The following is a 15,634-nucleotide window of genomic DNA, read 5'->3' as shown; positions in this document are numbered from 1 at the left end:
GGGACACAATATCATTAACAGATGTTCTGAGAAAATTTCCTCTCCTTGAAGTCAAGTTTTGTCACCAGAGAGGAAAGGATATGAGAAAGTGGAAGGAAAGGAGAGATGGCTGATGCTCTCCAGAATTTTTTCCAACAGGAAACTCAGGGGAGAGAGAAATTTCAGGCCAGATTTTTTGCAGCAGGATTTTTATCTCCTCAGGTTTGGGGAGAAGATTTGGACCATGTATTTAGTTGTCAGATTGTTAGATGAGGGCTTCCATGTGGTAGTTCCATCAGAGCCCCCGCTGCGGTTGGGGTCTGCAGTGTACTTTGAAAAACGCGTGCTCACCGTTATTACATGGAGATAAGATTCAGTATATTTTTATCTACAAAATGTTTTGTGCATTGAATATCAACTCTGACAGGCAGAGAAGCAATTTCGGTGGTTGCTGGTTCTTACTCCCTACTATTACAGGGAGACACCACCATCCAGAGTTTTACTTGCATGAAAATTTCTCTACTGAGTAAAGAGATACAAGATATTTCAAATGAGTTGACCTCGCTATAAATAAACCTACCTATACGTGAGGAAAACAGAATTACACTAGTTTTGTCAAGCTGGCCATAAAAGTGAAATCCTGACTGAAAATACTGCAGTTGCCACAGAATGCTGAAATGTCAGCTCATTTCTTTGCAAATATAACCTCTCAGTAATTGTAAATATAATTTGATGGAAAGTCCATTGGAACAATTTGCTGATCTCTGACATTCCCATTATGTGTAATGCTTTGTAAACCATTCTCTGAAATAATCTGTTGTAGAGTTTACAGTTTGGGTTTTTTGGGGGTTTTTTTTCCTAGAATTCTGAGACTCTGTGAGATTAAAACCAGATTATTTTGATAAAAAAGTAATGTGACAGGAAGATAAGGCCCTTTATATCGCATAGAATCTTCCTCTACTAACATACACCTGCTTTCTGTGATATAATTTCTATGGTTATATGTGAACTCCTGCTCCTTGATTCATGTGTGTCCATCACTAGAATGCAGGAAAAAGGTAATTGTGGAGCCTTTTGAATTTTTGCAGTATGGATATGACAGTGATGGCAGCAATGTAAAACAATACAGAAAGAACAGAGTGACCTAAAGCAGTTGCAGGATCTTGGCATCCTCCTGGATGCTGGTTTATTATTAACTGTTCATTTTAAGATGAGGAAAACTGCAAAAGTTTTGGGGTTTTTTTTTGTTTGTTTGTTTTGGTTTGGTTTGGTTTTTTTTTTGCAAGTATTCTTCATTTTGGTGCTTATGGCCCATTTCCTAGAACTGTAGAATGATAAAAGTTTTAACAGACATCTGGAGATCAGCTGGTCCAAGTCCAGCTTAGATCAGGGTCATGATGCATCAGATTGCTCAGGACCTCGTTCAGGTGAATTTTTTTCATCTGTCCATGCATGGAAAACCCACAGCATTTCTGGATAACTTGTTCTAGTGTTTGACCATCCTTGTGGTGAATAAGAATTTCTTGATAGCTAGTTTGAACTTCTTGTGTCCCAGCTTGTGTCCATTGCCTCTCTTCTTTGCACACCTCTAATGAAAGCCTGGCTCCATCATCTCTTCTCTTTCCCCTGTAGTAGAAGACAGCAAGAGTGTTTCCTCCTTCAACTCTCTCTTCTTCAGCATGTAATTCTCCTAGCATCTCCTCATTAATTGTGTATTATGGCTTATACCTGTAGAGTCAAGGAAGGTTTTGGAACAATAGTGGTTTATGAACATTATCCATGAAGATTTAACCATGTGGTAGCAATGAAAGGCACAATGGTCTCTATAAATACCTAACTTTTCATGCCAGAATGGTTACTTATTAAGAGAAGTCACTCTACCTGTACACACATTATTCTAAAACATTAACATTTTATGGTTCTTTTTTTTGTGACTGCTGTGGTTGATTTTGTTTTTCAGTGGTGACAAAAATGGTAAGAATACCTTATTGTTCCCTGAAACCATGACCATTAGATGCAGGTTTGATTGCTTCATGTAATTTTAAAGTTCCACACTGTGTTGTTGCATTTGATTAGAATACAAATAAAGCATTTAATATTTGATTGCTCCCCTGAGATTTTAGGTAACTTTGTGTAACTAAATATAACGATATTTTAATCATAATTTTCTAAATTTAATTGTAATGCATAAATTATTAGCACTTGTGGGAAAGTAGACATTACTGGGATGAAAAAGAAAACTGAGGCCAGGACAGTATAACTGGTCCTTGTTTTAAATATGAATTCTATGGTACCTTCTTGTATCAGCTGACATACATCTTCTATTATTCTATTATTAAAATGGAACATCCTTTCCTATTAAGTTCAAGGTTGTTTATGAACCCAAGGGTTCATGTTGACCTGTTTAACAATGTTTAACAGCATCCCTAATACTTCTCTATTTGCTTCCATAATCTGGAAGTAGACTCATCCTATTTCTGGCTTATTCCCATATTTCTGTTTATTTTTATGTTTATTGATTACTTGGTGTGAATTACTTCCAGTGGTGTAACTGCGTAAGGCTGTCTTGTTCAGTCTCACCTCTCTGAAACAAAACCTTTTAGCTTTTAATTTCTTCATTATGCAAAATCATAATAATAGATACTCAGTTTCCTTTTATACAACAAAGAAATATAGATGATATAGATGATATAGATATAGATATAGATATATAGATATAGATATAGATGATATAGATATATCTCCAACAAGAAGCTTAGTAAAAAATAAACCCACAGAAGTTAATTTTAAATGCTTTAAAATACTATTATATAGAATATTGTGTAAGGGCAGGTGATGTTCCTGCCTTACCAGTACTACTATGATATCTAAAAACATTCTTTTATAATTCCCTCTGTGAGTCAAGGTAATACATTGTTCCTGAACCTCACTTTATTTCAGAGCAACTGAGGCTCAGATAAAAAGAGAACACTTTGCCAAAGAGCATGTCAAGGCATTGTTGAACGGCAAGGATTTAGATCTGATTTTCCATGCTTATTCCCTGGAAAAACCTTACTCTTAAAGGGTGCCACCAGTATGATGTCCTGGAGGAGCACGTCCTCAACCTCTGGGCCTTAGGGGTTGCTGTGAGCAGACCAAGCACAGCAAGCGCAAGGTTTCAGGATTTTGCTCGGCCGTGAGGTGCAAAAAACCCTTTCCACCTTAAGTATCAAAATGGATATTGGAGGAACAGGCCCCGTGCTGCCTCCTTGGCCCAGGTGACAGGAGCAGGGCTTTGATGAGAGGCTGCTCCCAGCGAGGGGGACTCTGTGATTTTGCTCTGTCCAGCGCTGCATGCTCGCTGCTGCCTCTGGTGCCGCACCCAGACGTGCTGGTGTCAGAGAGAAGCTGTCACAATGGGCTCTGAGTTCATGAATCTCACCTCCATGGGAGGAGGAGCAGCCTGCTAAAGGTTTTCAGAAGGCAAGGAAGGCTGAAAACACTGCTTCTCACAGCTCAAGGATTCCTAGCTGTTTCTTTAACTTGCCTGTGTCTCCTCTAGTAGCCAATGTCTTGTAAACTGGAGTTGAGATCTCACAGCCCAATTCCAAATCAACAAAAGCACTAAATCATGTCTTAAGCCTCAAAACATGCTTACATGTTTCACTGAATTAAGGGCTGTAACAACCTTGAAATATCCACAGTTGTCTTCACAGCTCTCAGAAACAATTTCTGGTTTCCAGCTGAATGTAGTGTCTTACTACTTGCATGTCAGGAATGATATTGTTAGAGATGTTGGTTAGATAGTCATATCCAAAATTTTGCTGACTAACAAAAGCTTCTACATCAAAGACGGTGTCATCATGTTTTTGAAGGATGTCTTTATTTTTAATCAGTTTCAGCATTCAGAATACTTCAGAGAGAAATATCATGTCCCTTACATGGCTATAATGTAAAGGCAACAGACTTAATAGGAAGGAAGGGAAGAAAGAAGAAAAGTTTCTCAGCAGTGGCATTTGGAAAAGTTGTGTGTTAATCCAGATTTGTTTAGAACATTATTTTCTACTTTCACAATTTGTCTTCTTGACTTCCTAAAGGGAGGACTAAGTTTTTAGAGGTCTTTTAAAAGGAAATGTCATTTAATGAACCACTTCAGTTAAGTAAGAGTGGATGCTAAGTGATGCAGGCTAATGAGACAATTTAAGGTGAAGGGTTTATATAGCAAATCTCATGCAGTTAGAACAAGAACTGAGTAGGGAAAGAAAGGAAAAGTTGTTGGAATGATCACACAGGAGATGAGAAGAATATTTCTAGATTTTTCTTAGGTTCATAATGATTCCATGAACTTTTTTCCAGACATATGTCTAGGTGGAAACAAATTTTAACCACTGCAGTACAAAGATGCTGTCCTTTTAAGAGCTGTACAACAGTAAGGGTGTTTTTCTCAGCTTTAGAGCAAGAATTTAAAAGGCCAAAACTCTCCTTGATTTATATAGAGTGTCCTGCTACACTTTCTGCGCAGAATGAATGTCCAATAAGAGCAATAAGAACAATGACAATGCAATAGGGTAGACCAGAAATAGCCATCCTTTGACTAAGAGATTATATTTGGCTTTTTTTTTTTAATAAGCCTTGTATTCTCAATTTAGAAATAATTTTGTTGTTGATCTGTGAGCTATAAAGCTCAAGAAGCTGTAAATCATAAGAAAAGCCCTTCAAACCACAATTAGTTGCTCTGTTAACATCCTCCAGATATTTTTTCCCCAACCTTTCTTTCTTACCATAAGTTTTTAAAAGACTTTCAGTAATGTACTAAATTTGACTGTCTACATGTTGCAGCCACCACTGAAGGAAAGCTATAAAGTAAATCATGAAATGGCAGCATCATTGTCTGTTTTTTCATTGAAATTTGTGTTATTTTATTTTTGAGGTTTCTGGTTGGGATTTTTCTTAAATGGAAGGCCCTGAACTACTGAATTTTTTATTTTCTTTTCTGCCGATACTATATAATTTGAAACTATTGACATATTTTGCAGGATTTTTCTGATTTTTAAAGTTCTCCTCTAGAGCACTCCTGATACTTATTTCCCCAGTGTTAGACTTTCTGTAGCTTTCCAGCATCTGGAACAAGCACAGGCTGCTATTAAATTGGGTCTGCCATCTTCAAACAGTGTGAGCACAATCAGCATTTAGTAAAATAAACATGGCCCCATTATTTCTTAATGCCTTGCTTAACAGCTTTAAGATTAGACCACGTCCCCCATGCTCCCAGTAGGCAGCACTTTAACAGTGAGTAATATTTCTGTCTGCCGTAGTCAAGTAATCCCAAATGTGAGTAATTTACAGGCTGGCATTAGGGACTGTTACAAGAGACATATTGTAATATGTCACTGAAAATCAGCCTGCCTCTGTGCATTTGATCAACAGCCAGATGGAGGCTTTTATCACATTTATTTAATCTGAAATATACATAGTAATTACAGTGGACCTCTGGATTCTCGGTCCTCGTCGCTGTCTCAGGAGAAGGTAGGAAATGAATCTGTCAGCTGCAGATTGGTGGGGATGTGACCCCCTCGGTAGAATCTGGGTGTGTTAGAGCTAGTGGTGCTGACAGTGGAGATCATGCTGCTGGAAATTAATGCATGTTGCCAAGTTAAAAAAAAGAGGCCCATGAACCAATGACTGCATAACTTAATTTTTTTATGAATACAGAAAGCCTTTAGAAAAACAAAGACCAGCATTACTCTTAGCAAACCCATTATCAATCGATGGCTTTAAGAACAAACAATCTCTTACTAATAGCTGGATGGTATTTAACTTAAAGGCATCTGAAAACAACAGGCTTAATGTTCCCAGAGGAGAATTTGGTTTAGATATTGAATTCCATCAAGCATGCCATTATTAAAAGGGGAAAATATTGTTGTTTCCATTAGTACAGGGTTGGCATATAAAGAACGGATAGCATTCAATTAAACCACGAGGAAAAAATTCAAACAAATTGAAGGTAGATTTATCTCTTGGGCAGGAACTTCACAATGGATGTTGCCATTGTCACAAAGAATTTTATAAGATTTTGTGCCCTAATTAGAGCAGCTATAGAAGATGCCTCACATATTAGCAGTAGTGCTGACCTTATCAATAATTTACCCCTCATTCCTGTTACTCTGTGCATTACAACAGGCTATCTCTGCTAATGTCTCTCACATCTCTCTTTCTGAGATGAGCTGGGTCAGTCAACATCCTCTTTTGGATCAGTTACTACCCTAACCACAAGTATGCAAGGCTAATCTGGAGATGCAGTGACAGATAAAATATACTATTAACTGCCGAAGATGCTCTTCTATTACAGTTACTCATACTGAGTAGTCCCATGACAGATTAAATTGCTGTTCAGCCTGAATAAGGTGTCAGATTCTGGCTGTAAGTGGCTGGTTTACTGGGATGTTTTGATGTCATTATAGGCTTATAATTAGTCTAATCTGATTTGGTAAGAAAAAAATTAGTATGACAAGCATAAAGAATTCATTTGAACAATAGGTTTTCTTCCACCACAGAACTAAGTTTTAATTAAAGCTGTTCTTCAATTAAATTAAATCTGCCCTTCTTGGTTTTAAAGCTCTCATGAACATATTCAGTACAGTGTACCTTGTACAACTGTGAATCTGTTGCTGCCTCTCTGATCTTTACCCATCCTTACCTGTTTTCAACTAAATTTACATGTGTGGCTCTGCCTTACTGATGACAAAACTTCTCCTCCCCAGCTTCTGCCAACAGGACTAGCTTTGTCTCCCTCTGTCTCTCTCCTCCTCTCCCCTGATCCTCCCCATCCATTTGTTTCATGCCATTTCTCGACTGAAAGTGTGTCATTCTCCCACTGCTTTCTTGTGGTGGTATTTATTATTTGAGTTCTACAGTGATACTGATTAGCTCTGAGAAGCAATCAGTGAGGGAGTTCATGTAACAGGTAGCATGGAAAACAAGGTGGCAAAAAAGCCACAGTGGAAATATTTATGCCACTTTCCAGTGGGCTTTAGCTTTTGGAGCTTCCTTCAGTTAGCAGAGGAAGCTTTGAGCAATCCCTTTAGTGCTTTGAATGATCACTCTCTCAGCAATCTCCCCATAATTCCTAATGTGTATTATGGTGATAATGAGTTGCTTTCTCCTGAAATGTGAATGCTAAGACTGCCAGGGACCATCTGAGTCTGGCCCCAGCTCCTGTGATGGCAGCCAGCAGCAGATGCCCGCGCTCAGCCAGCTCTACAGAGCACAGGTGATACGTTCACACGTCCTGGTCATGCTTTCTTCAGCAAATCAAAGTCTGTGGGAAGTGACCAAAAGCCACAGATTAAAAATACTCTAAGAAAGGGAGAAGAAACTGGCATCTCCAGTGTCTGTATTAATGAGAGAATGGTTTATTATTCATATAAATAACTAACTTCTGGTGACAGGAAAAGGAGCTGTGTGCACACTAACTCCATCTGGTCTCTGGTCTTTTTTGACAAAGAAAACCAAGAGCAGGGATCTTCCTATATTAATTGATGGAAAGTCATCAAAAGAAAGATGACACTTCTGAAGTGTGTTTTTTTCTCCTAAAGTAGAAAGTCATGATTCTCATTTTTCTAGGTAGAGATAGGTTCTCCTTTGTTCTTTTTTCTTTTTTTTTTTTTTTTGTAAGTATCTAATAGGTGGGTGTTTCAATAGTTCAATCCTTTTTTTTTTACTGTAATGAAGGCATTGAGCATTCTGGAACTTCACAAAAAATGAAAATTAAAATGCTAGAACAGTTGACTCATTCAACTTAACAGGGAAATGTTCATGTCATCTGTGCCAGTTGTCTCTTTCTTACAACCTACAAAAATTATAGCTGGATGGACAAGTATTTCTTCAAACCCAGAATTGACTTAATTATCCTCTACAGAAAATAAGAGGAAGGCAAAACATTGCAGATTTCAGTTCTTTTTTTCCTAAGACAAAGTCTAAAACAATTAATGAATTTATTGACAGCCAAAAATATAATGTTGTCAATAAATAAAAATTCTTTTATGTGCTCTAATTAGGGGAACTGTTCCCTTCAGGAAACTGGCGCTTTTACAGCAGCATTAAGGAAAAAGAGAAGAGAAAGGAAAAAAAATCTTAAAAAGAAATGTGTCAATGACACAAGCACAAAATATGGAACAAGGCTCTAAGGACCCTGAAAAATACTGTTAAACTTTTCGTCTTAGTGTTGTAGGTACACAGCTGTCTTCTAAGCATTAAAAAAAAAAGCATTTACAAAATAAATTGGTATGGGTAATGCTTTTATTCACTTTGGCAAGGGCTACCTACTCATAAATGCATATCAGGAGACATTTGCATTTTTCTCTCCACTGGAAGAAGTCTTGGCTTCATGAGAACAACGGGAACTCTTCAAAAGGAGCTGTGGTTTCAGCTGCTGAAATATTAGTGTGGGATTTTTATCTTTCTGGGATGTAGGCTATTCTTAATAGGAATGTATATAAAATTCAGTACTATGAAAAAAAAAAAATCTACTTAGGGGCAAAATGGGCCAAATGTGCTACTTTAGTAGAATGGCAAAAAAATGCTATCAATTCTTTTGAAGGTTTCGAAGTATTTTTTTCTGCCTGTCTTTGCTATGGTTGATGATGTTCTACTATTAAAATAGCAGTTTATATATGCTGTATATTAGTACACTGTTTTGTTCTTCTTTGCTTCAGGCACTGAAGGATAAAGAAGCTTGCCACATATTTTAAGTTCGGAATTGGTTAATAACAAAACGCATTTTCAACAAATTTCAGAACCAGCCCCTTTGGGCACTTACTCTTTGCAATTTAAATGAAGGTGAAGAAAGTTTCTTTTCCCTCTTAACAATAGTTTCACAAGTTTGGCGTACATGTACTTTAGTGGTTAGTAGTATATTACTAAAAGAGATTAAAAATACCTGTTTCAGCCTTCCAGGCCATGCAAGAGAAATTGAACTCTGGGGTGCCCAAATTAAGATGCTAAAATGGGTAAATTCTAACTTACCAGCATTTATCACAGACAGCACTTCTGCTACTTTTCCTAAGGCAAATACCTTGTCAGCTATCACTTCATTCTAACCTTCTATCCATAATGTGGTACAATTCCCACTTTAGTCTTTTTTCCTACTGATGTAAAACCAGATCTTTGAGGTTCTGTTTTGAGGTTTTGGTTTCAAGGTTTTTGGTTTGGGGTTTTTTAGCTTGTTTTTATTTATTTTAAAGTTTTGTTGTTTTTTTTTTTCCCTGAACTTGCATTGGTGGGACAATTAAATATTTTATGAACCATATGGCTAAATCTTGGCATTGACATTAGTCTGAATACATTTCAGAACCTAGGTTTGTGCCATAAGCTGCGCAAAGAAATCTTCTGTGGTTTCCATGAGATTGTGCTTCGTGGCTTTTTAACTGAATTATGAAAATACTGCAGTGTGAGCTGAGACAAGAAGGAAGAGGAGCATGAAGGGTGGGCTTTGGAGAAAGGAGAAAAGGTGAGAGGCACGGGCTCAGAGGTTATAAATGCCACCTAGCCATGTGAAAACTTCAAACAGGATCTGTGTCACTGGACGCCAAAGTATTTGCAATGGAGAGAAGCCTCTAATGAAAAATTGATTCTTGGGCAGAGATTTTCACAGAAGCTTTTGTCTCTATTAGGGCTTTTATAAAGGCATCCTTCCTACACATTGTCTGGTATCTAATAAGCTCTGAGCCCTTGCTGCAACCTGTCCTCTCAGGTTAGTTATAAGAAAACAAGGCTCTTAAGTTCTTTACTGTCTCTTAAAACTTGTTGTAATGAAACCACAGTTCATAAGTAATTTGAACAGAGTGAACGAGAATAATCACTCAAGCTCTTGTCTCCTTGGGAAATTAAGCTGATATGAAGAAAAAATTCACTGGGGAATATTTCTAATGTAATTTACATTCACTGATGGACTTCAGTGTTGCTATTGAACACGAAATGAGTACACAGAAGCTTGGTAAGTTCAAAAGAGAAGAAAGAGAAAGTTTTAATTGAATATCTGGTATTTATAGAATTCCAGAGGTGACCATGGATTGGAGGATGGAATTACCACCTCTCCAACCACACTGGTCAAAGCAACAGTCCATCAATTCTCTCCTTCCACAAAGAATGCAAAACAATCATTATTTACATGAACAGTGTGTAAGAACTCCAGTAGAAATACATAAACATTATCAGAAGACTAAAGAAGATTTATGAGAACTTTAAAACTTTCAAAAGAACTTTAAAAGAAAACACTTTTAAAAATCAGGGCAACACTTCAGAAATCCCCTAACTACTCTCCCCCCATAGTTGTTGCAGTTTGGTCTCTGCTGGTTAGGACACTTCAAAGCAGTACAGGTTTAGATATCTCATTATTTGAGGGTCCTTGCTAGATTTTCTCCAGAAATCTCCACAGTCTCCCACCATTCATTTTCACACTCACCACACTGTTTCAACAGCCTTTCCAATAAGACAGAGATATTTATTTAATTTTTGTAATTGTTGGGTTTTCCCACCCTAAAATGCACATTGCTTTACTGATCTGATTTGAGCAGTGCCCTGAAAACAATAGCATTTGCAAAAGTATGAAATATTGGTGAGTTGTACTGAGGGTTATAACAAGTCCCTGAATACAAAAGAATCAGGACTCATTTGAAGAGATTTTTCTGCCATATAAATTGTAACACAGGGCCATGCCACGGGATCCTTTATCGGAGCAATTCTACTTTGCAACAGAATTTGATTATTCATGAAATCAGTAAAAGTGACTCTAGGCTGGTGGTTTCAATACTTTTGTGAGAAATGGGACAGCCCTTTCTTTTCCCAGCCTTAAGGAACAGTAATTTATGAATAGTACATATACTTAATAGCTCTTCACTTTGTGAATGCTATTTAAGCTCCACAGCAAATTAGGATATTTCCAATTTTTTGTATAGTAGAAATGGTCAAAACAAATTATTATTTTGGATGCCTCAAAACCTAGGTCATCTCATGATCAGAGTGATTTTTTTTAAACATCAGCATATGGGCCAAAAATGCATATTGATAAAGTTCTGCAGAAGAGAGGGCTACTTGGGCACATATTCCCCAAAATACACCATTTCAGCATGCACAAATGTGCTTGTTTTGCCTTTGCTCAGGAAAGGGTTATCTGACCCTTTCCTGCAGCCTGCTCAGTCAAGTCAGCTCTGCATAAATAAGAAGGAAACTTATGCATGAAGAAACTGAAATTAGGTGAATAATTAACATACACTTTATGCAAAAGCATGAAAAATTATTCCAAAATTTCTCTGCTTAACTAAAATGTGAATTCACATTAAAATATTCTACACTGAAACTTGGTCAGCAGGTCATAAAAAGAGAATATCTACTTATTTATTAGGTCTAAGGTTTATCTGATGTGTTTCATCTCTTAAAAAATGAGGCTTTTTTTCCCCTCTTAGACATTTTAAGAGTGTTATTTAGTTTAAGTGTGTGTTATTTAATTTAAGTGTATTCACAGTTTGTGGACAAACAGTAACAGGGAAACCCCAAAAGCTGAAAATAGGTAAATTTTCACAGCATTGGTAATCGGTGTTTTGAAGAAGCTTTCTAAATTTATGGGAAAAAAAAGCAAATAAAAGACAAAAAAAAAAAAAAGAGTTTTTGTGTCATTATGTTTTTAGAAGATTTTCTTAGTTTCATCAAAGGACAAAATAAGCAGAAAAAAGAACTGATCTCTGATGATCTAGTCTGATTGCAAAATTGTAATTCCACTGTTTCAGGCCATGACTACTGTAGCTGCCTGTGTTCATGCACTAAAAACCAGTATGTATTAAAACAGTAACAGTATAATCTATTTTTTTTAATGGAAGTCGCTAAAGTATTTCTTGCACAGTTGCATACCTAGGATTTCATTTGCTGGAGTTGTGTGTATGGCAGGGCAGGATTTACTTGGTGAAGTCCATGAAGCTTAAAATGTGAATCTAAAAATAATCTGAATAGTAATCTGCTTTTTGGAAAGCAAACTGTGGAGTAGCCAGTGGTTTCAGGAACTTTATTGGCAGTTGCTAAGACTTGTGCCCAGAGCACTTGAATGATTATGCATGTTCACTGTATAAATACCTCAAATACAAAAAGCATAGTTTCCAAATCCCTGTATTTCTATCTTTCAGATACTGCTCGGGCACATTTTTTAAACAGTAATTATTTATACCAGGATAGAAAACCCCAGATCTATAATTCACTCATGGGGCTTAGGTCATTTCATGAAAGGCAGAAGTATAGTGCATTACTCTGTATGCATAATGTAGAGCATGTTCATATTTAATGCTAGCATTATTTTTCTATGAGACTATCCATGAGATATGCTTCCTGTTCAGAATATTGTTTATGTTGTGCAGATTTTCATTTTGAGATGGAAAAAAGGTTGGTTTCCCAAGAAAATATTGGCCACTTTTAAGAATCTTTCTTTATTTCCTTTGCTTCCATCTTTTGCTTTCTCCCCTTCCTTTCCCTTTTTCTTTTTCATTTTTAACAAAGGAATTTTTCCTTTTTAACAAAGGAATTGTTCACTGGTAGTATAACAGTAATAGGTTATATATAAATTTTGGGGTTTTTTTCTGGACAAACTTCTCTAGCAATACCAACAAATTTAACCTGGCTTTGATAGCGAGGTTGAAATTAGAGCAAAAAATAATGCTGCTACTTTTGCACTCCAACAAATACCTACATTAATTTTATTGTTAAAAAAATTCAGCCTATAGCAGTATTAGAATCTCATTCATCCAGACTAATAGGTGGAAACCTTGTGTTTAGGCTGGCTTTGGGTCACTTCCTGTATTCACAGCAGGTATATCAGAGGAGGAGTGAGTCACTCTGAGTCAGAAACACCAGAGGATAAAAACACAGAGATGTATTTATCTCAGTGTATTGTGAGGATTTTTATCTGTAATGTTTATTACAGCTCACAGAGGACATGCGTTGTAAGTCTGGGTATTGAGCTAAGGCTGTGCACTTCAATCAGCTTTGCAAAAATGCCTGTAGATAAAGTGCTGTGCTAACCCTTCTCTAGATTATGCTCTGCATCAGGAAGTATATTATCCCTTAAAAGTTCTCCTTCTGTTCTTCAGTGTTACTGGCAGCATACCAACAGGAGCCAGTTTTATGTGGGGAAAAAACGTTCATGCTGCTCCTGTCCCAGTGCTGCCAAAGAGCATCTCCTGCAGGTCACACACAGGGCCTGGGGACATGGGTGGTCCTCAGAGTCCAAATGGGTCCTGCCCTTTTGCTGCAGGGAGGAGCTTTACTCAACATTGCCATAGGCACTGCTAAAGGAGGAATTTTCTAGATGGCTCAAGCAGGCTGACATTCCTACAGCAAGCTGTCACCTTCCATCTTCTCAAGCAAGCAGCCACTTCTTCCTTGCTCTTCCCGGAAAACAAAGCCCCTGCAAGGCAAGGGAGAGGAAGACTGAATGCTCCAAGCTCTTGCTTTGGGAAGGCAATGCTTCAGCACTCTTGCTTTCCCCTGTGAGTCTGCTGGTGCACAGGATTTGGGGTCAAATTTAATGACCAAAATGGAACCTATGTCCCTCTGGACTGGTGATGTGTACTCATTGTGGTGTCACCGCCAGCAGCACAATTCCAGGAGGATGTGGAGGGGGAAGAGGATGCAGGAGATAAGGTGTTTCTAGCTTTTTTTGAGACCAAATACCTATTATTTCCCATCATATCCACAGAAGTGTTATGACCAGCTTCCCCAAAGTCCTCATTGTAGCTAGAAGAGAAAGGTGTGGGAGCTCAGAAAGCCAGCAATAAGTGACAATGTCCTGCCTGATGAGTCCAGTGATTGTTAAGAGCAGAACTGAACCTGTACCAGTAGCCACACCACTCTGTGCTCCAGTAAGCCTAAAAATGTAGTTGCAGAATGCTTCACAGTTGGCAAAAGGAAAAGAAAATAGGATTCTTGTCTTTCATCTATGGAACATTATATTTATGTACATGTGCATTTGTAGATCTTGGAATCATAGAATGGCTTGAGTTGGAAGGGCCCTAAAGATCATCTAGTTCCATGGGCAGGGACACCTTCCATTAGACCAGGTTGCTCAGAGCTCCATCCATCCTGGTCTTGAACACTTCCAGGGATGGGGCAGCTGCACTTTCTCTGGGAAACCTGTTCCAGCACCTCAGTGTCCCCACAGTGAAAATTTTCTTCCAAAAATCTACTCTAAACCTACTCTTAGTTTGAAGCTATTTCCCCTTGTCCTAACATTACAAACCCTTGTAAATAGTGACTCTCCATCTTTCTTGTAGGCTCCCTTCAAGTACTGGAAGGCCATAACTAGGTCACCCGAAGGCCATGTCTTCTCCAGGCTGAACAATCCCAGTGGTCTCAGCCTTTTCTTATAGGAGAGGTACTCTATGCCTCACATCAACTTGGTGGCCTCCTCTGAATTTACTCCAGCAGGTCCACGTCCTTCCTCTGCTGGAAACCCCAGAACAGGATGCAGTTCTCCAGATAGGGTCTCTGAAGAGTGGCTCAGAGACAGTTCCCTCCCTTTACTGCTGCTCATGGTGCTTTGGATGCAGCCCAGGACACATTTGGCTTTCTGGGCTGCGAGAGCACAAGGCCAGTTCACCCACCAGCACCCCCAAGTCCTTCTCAGCCAGACTGCTCTGGATCTGTTCATCCCCCAGCCCGGACTGAGAGCACAATTTGCCCTGACTCAGGTGCAGCACCAGCACTTAGCCTTGTTACACCTCATGAGACTCCCATACCAGATCTATCCATACATCTTACTTCCATATAGCAAGCCTGGACAGCAGAAAGTAATCATGGTATTACAGAATCACACCTCTTCAGCATTATCATAGGCCTTTCTGTCATCTTCACAGATTTGCCCTCTTTTATGTGTAAATATTTTTCCTGCCTTTTCCTTTTGAAAAGCAAAGAAGTTGTTTGCAAACTATTTGAAGAATATAAACAGCTTCTACAAGGGAAATGCCCTTGAAGCAGTGAGAGTGGAATGATTGCAGCATACAGTACATACTAATAACATCTTCAGAGAATTACTATTACTTCATAGCAGAGGCGTTTTCATTATAATAGGAACCATGTCATGATCCTCAGATTAAAATTTTACCTTCTGCATTTATCTGTTGAGTCAACAGTCACAGGTTACTGGTTCATTGATAAAAGCTCTGAAGAATTATTCACCCCAAAGTAGTGTCATTTCCCATGATTGTCTCTTTGCACCATTTGTGACATATCGGGCAACAGAACAGGCAAATGACCAGCACGGAACACTTGAATCTGTATTCCCAGTGCTCTGAGCTGGAAAATGGAACCTGCTGATTCACTCAGCCATTAGCAAATGTGAGGATGACTCCAAGTTGTGGGGGAGTGTTGATCTGTTGGAGGGTAGGAGGGTTCTGCAGAGGGACCTGGACAGGCTGGATTGATGGGCTGAATACAACAGGATGAGGTCTAACAACACCAAAGTGCAAGCTGTGCCAGAGGAAGTTTAAGTTAGACATCGGGAAGAAGTTCTTCACAGAAAGAGTGATTGGGCATTGGGATGGGCTGGCCAGGGAGGTGGTGGAGTCACCATCCCTGGAGGAGTTTAAGAAGCGCCTGGATGTGCCACTCAGTGCCATGGACTGCTTGACAAGGTGGT

General features: G+C 38.5%; 1 protein-coding gene and 1 long non-coding RNA gene across 5 annotated transcripts in view; one reads left to right on the top strand and one right to left on the bottom strand.

The window, feature by feature from the left end:
* CADM2 (cell adhesion molecule 2) overlaps positions 1-15,634 on the top strand; it is a 571,727-nt gene that overhangs the window by 552,199 nt on the left and 3,894 nt on the right. The gene's annotated exons all lie outside the window — the stretch shown is intronic.
* LOC137468698 (uncharacterized) lies at positions 8,241-15,159 on the bottom strand. Its single transcript, XR_010996116.1, has 2 exons — positions 15,101-15,159; positions 8,241-8,465 (listed from the first exon to the last, which is right to left on the bottom strand). It is a non-coding gene; the product is annotated as an uncharacterized lncRNA (long non-coding RNA).

This window comes from Anomalospiza imberbis, chromosome 2 (genome assembly GCF_031753505.1).
Source record: "Anomalospiza imberbis isolate Cuckoo-Finch-1a 21T00152 chromosome 2, ASM3175350v1, whole genome shotgun sequence".
Taxonomy (NCBI): domain Eukaryota; kingdom Metazoa; phylum Chordata; class Aves; order Passeriformes; family Viduidae; genus Anomalospiza; species Anomalospiza imberbis.
The sequence above is the reverse complement of the archived record's forward strand: the minus strand, read 5'-3'. Positions and strand labels throughout refer to the sequence as shown.